General features: G+C 41.7%; 1 pseudogene; it reads right to left on the bottom strand.

Annotated features, from left to right (window-relative positions):
• Window positions 1-768: 768 nt before the first annotated feature.
• LOC143979813 (5S ribosomal RNA) lies at window positions 769-886 on the bottom strand (annotated as a pseudogene).
• Window positions 887-4,500: the final 3,614 nt, after the last annotated feature.

The raw sequence follows: 4,500 nt of genomic DNA, 5'->3' as shown, positions 1-4,500 counted from the left end.
GAACCCGTGTAATTCATATGTGTTTGGCTTTAAAGGGATGAGATGGCAACCCTAGTTGGCCTCCTGCAGGCGCTGCCTGGTCCCCCGAAACCCAGCCTTCCCCTATATTTATATCACCGGTGGGTAGGCTGGATCCAAAAAAAACTCAGCAGCGCACGCATTATACCTACGTTACCAGAAACGGCCCACCCACCCTATTCTAGGAACTGGCCACATTCCAAATACCGCCAGGTGCTGTAGGATTTTTTTCTTCCAGCAGGGGTCACTCTCCTCTATGCCTCTTTTTACATTCATTTATACCGTAGTTCATGTTGGCCTCCTGCAAGCGATGCCTGAGCCTAAGCGGGATGTAGGATGGGGGCTAGCTAGGTGGGGGTTGCATCTGGCCAATGCTTTGCTGTTCTAGGGGACTGGATGCATGGAGAGAGGAGAGAGGAGAGAGGAGAGAGGAGAGAGGAGAGAGGAGAGAGGAGAGAGGAGAGAGGAGAGAGGAGAGAGAGAGAGAGAGAGAGAGAGAGAGAGAGAGAGAGAGAGAGAGAGAGAGAGAGAGAGAGAGAGAGAGAGAGAGAGAGAGAGAGAGAGAGAAGGAAAAAGTGTATTTTTGAAAGAAGGGGTGAGAAAAGGGAAGTGGGCTTATAAAAAGTGGGGGCTGGGCACGGGTGATTTTGGAGGAGCTAGGTGTGCAGGAGGGCTTGTAAAGCGGCTTGGGTAAAAATGAATGTAAAAAGATGCATAGAGAAGAGTGACCCCCGCTGGAAGAAAAGCAAAAGCCTACAGCACCTGGTTTTCCCAGGCGGTCTCCCATTCAGGTACTATCCAGGTCCACCCTGCTTAGCTTCCGAAGTGAGACGAGAGCGGGCTCATTCAGGGTGGTGCAGCCGTAGGCACTGCTAAGTTTCTCTTTCAAGCCTCTTCTACTTGTTGCCGGTAGCCTGGCTCCACCTTTTATTATTAAGTGTTCTTGCATAGCAGGATCAGCCATAACATTATGACCACCCCATGATCAGCCAAAACATTATGACCACCCCATGATCAGCCAAAACATTATGACCGCAACTTGATTAGCCAAAACATTATGACCACAACATGATCAGCCAAAACATTATGACCACGCCATAATCAGCCAAAACATTATGACCACGACATGATCAGCCAAAACATTATGACCACAACTTGATCAGCTAAAACATTATGTCCACAACATGATCAACCAAAACATTATGACCACAACATGATCAGCCAAAAAACATTATGACCACAACATGATCAGCCAAAACATTATGACCACGCCATAATCAGCCAAAACATTATGACCGCAACTTGATCAGCCAAAACATTATGACCGCAACTTGATTAGCCAAAACATTACCACAACATGATCAGCCAAAACATTATGACCGCAACATGATCAGCCAAAACATTATGACCACAACATGATCAGCCAAAACATTATTACCACGCCATAATCAGCCAAAACATTATGACCACAATATAATCAGCCAAAACATTTTGACCACCCCATGATCAGCCAAAACATTATGACCACAACTTGATCATTTAAAACATTATGTCCACAACATTATCAACCAAAACATTATGACCACAACATGATCAGCCAAAACATTATGAACACCCCATGATCAGCCAAAACATTATGACCACAACATGATCAGCAAAAACATTATGACCACAACATGATCAGCCAAAACATTATGACCACGCCATAATCAGCCAAAACATTATGACCACAACATGATCAGCCAAAACATTATAACCACCCCATGATCAGCCAAAACATCATGTCCACAACATGATCAGCCAAAACATTATGACCACAACATGATCAGCCAAAACATTATGGCCACAACATGATCAGCCAAAACATTATGACCACAACATGATCAGCCAAAACATTATAACCACCCCATTATCAGCCAAAACATTATGTTCACAACATGATCAGCCAAAACATTATGACCACAACTTGATCAGCAAAAACATTATGACCACAACTTGATCAGCCAAAACATTAGAACCACAACATGATTAGCCAAAACATTATGACCACAACATGATCAGCCAAAACATTATATCCACCCCATGATCAGCTAAAACATTATAACCACAACATGATCAGCCAAAAAGTTATGACCACCCCATGATCAGCCACAAAATTATAACCACTCCATAATCAGCCAAAACACTATGACCAACCCATGATCAGCCAAAACATTATGATCACCCCATGATCAGCCAAAACATTATGACCACAACATGATCAGCCAAAACATTATGACCACGCCATAATAAGCCAAAACATGACCACCACATTATCAGCCAAAACATTATGACCACCCCATTAACAGTCAAAACATTATGACAAGCCCATGATCAGCCAGAACATTAGGACTACAGTATGATAAGCCAAAACATTATGACCACAACATGATCAGCCAAAACATTATATCCACCCCATGATCAGCCAAAACATTATAACCACAACATGAACAGCCAAAACATTATGACCACCCCATGATTAGCCAAAACATTGTGACCCCTCCATAATCAGCCACAACATTATAACCATGCCGTAATCAGTCAAAACATTATGTCTACCCCATGATCAGCCAACACATTATGACCACCCTATTATCAGGCAAAACATTATGACCACAACATGATCAGCCAAAATATTATGACCACCCCATGAAAAAAAATAATAATGAAAAAAATCAGTTTTGAAAAAAGAATTTTGCCAAGAAAAGAATCATTTTCGAAAAAAAAATTTTTGAAAAAAAGTAAAAAATATTATTTTTGAATAATTTTTGACATTTTTTTTTTGAAAAAATAATCATTTTTGAAAAAAAAACATTTGTGAAAGCAAATCATTTTTGTAAAAAAGTGTTCAACCCTTTCAGCTAATGATGGGACTTCTTCAACTTTTTTCCTTCTTTTGATACTTTTTAAAATATTAAGCTTTTTAACATTTTTCACAGTCACTCCAGCCACTCCAACCACACAACAGTTACTCAAGTCACTCCACCCAGTTACTCCACCCACTCCAATAGGTGGAGGCAAGAACACTTCACACAATTTCCCCAGAAATTGTAGACTTTTCTAGTTATTATTAGTCAGGACTCATATAGCACCAACAATTTACGCAGCGCTTTACAATATAAAATGAGATAATACAATAAAATACAAGAGGATTAGGAGGGCCCTGCTCAGAAGAGCTTACAATCTAATAGGGTGGGGCAGGTGGTACAAAAGGTTATAACTGTGGGGAATGAGCTGATGGAAGTGATAGGAGATTAGTTGGAGGCTTCCCTGAAGAGATGAGTTTTCAGGGATCGCCCGAAGGTAGCAAGAGTAGGGGATAGCCGGACCAGTGGAGGTAGCGAGGTCCAGAGGATGGGAGAGGCTCTGGAGAAATCCTGGAGACGAGCATGGGAGGAGGATAAGAGAGAGCTTGAGAGTAGTAAGTCTTGAGAAGAGCGGAGGGGACAATTTGGGTGATATTTGTGTCAGGGCTGGCTTAGCCCTTCCTCCTCTGGGCTGGCCACCCAGCTGTCGGCTAATTACCAGCTCTCTTCTCTTTCCACGGTTACCAGCTGTTCCCGATGATGCTCGTCTGACCTGCCTATTTAAAGCCTTCCTGCTCACTTTTTCATTTGCCTTGGCCACATCACAGGGAACCATCTCCTGCTGTTTGTTTCAACACTGGCTTGCTGACATCCCACCTGGCTTCTTATCCTGCTTGCGGTTGCTCTCCTTGGTTCCCTGACTTCCGGCCTGGCTGATTACCCAATCTGGTTAATGTTTTAAATATTGTTTATTTCGTTTTCCACATTTACAAAAAGACAGTAAAAAATATTCCTTATACATACTTTTAGAAATCACTTTGTTTAACATTCATGTTATTTCAATATTTTCAACATTCACATAAAAACAGACAGTAAAAACAAGTACACATTGGGTACCCGACCGGATCGATCCTAAATATCCCGAGAAGGGAAGAAGGAAAAAAAAAAAACAAAAAAAAAAAAACACCCCCGTCCTCCTCTCCTCATGTGTTCAAAATTGTCCTTTTGTGATTTTATCTTGCCCTTATTGTTACCCCTCCCACGTGACGCTTTTTCTTAATTCTAATTTGTGATTTGTGTAAGGTGGGGATTCCTCTCCTTCCATCCCCACTCCCTTCTACAAAAAAAAAAAAAAAAAAAACACCCAAACAAACAAACCCCCTAAAGGATCCTAAAACAAGGGGTCCCCCCATCTCCTCCCCTCACAAAAAAAAGAAAAAAAAAAAGGGGATTTTTTCCTTTTCTTTTCCTTCCTCCCCTCTTACCTCTTCCTTCCTTTATAAAAAAAAACATGTAAGGGGTTATGAAGTATATGCATCCAACCTCCCTCCCCTAGACGCCCACTCCATCCCCCATAATTCCAAGATATATTGAGGATTTTCTAAATTCCAACCAGTTCCTCCAAGTCGCCTGGAAT

The sequence above is a fragment of the Lithobates pipiens genome, unplaced genomic scaffold, assembly GCF_037356315.1.
Source record: "Lithobates pipiens isolate NorthernLeopardFrog02 unplaced genomic scaffold, aLitPip1_a1.2 Scaffold_13, whole genome shotgun sequence".
Lineage (NCBI taxonomy): Eukaryota > Metazoa > Chordata > Amphibia > Anura > Ranidae > Lithobates > Lithobates pipiens.
The sequence above is the reverse complement of the archived record's forward strand: the minus strand, read 5'-3'. Positions and strand labels throughout refer to the sequence as shown.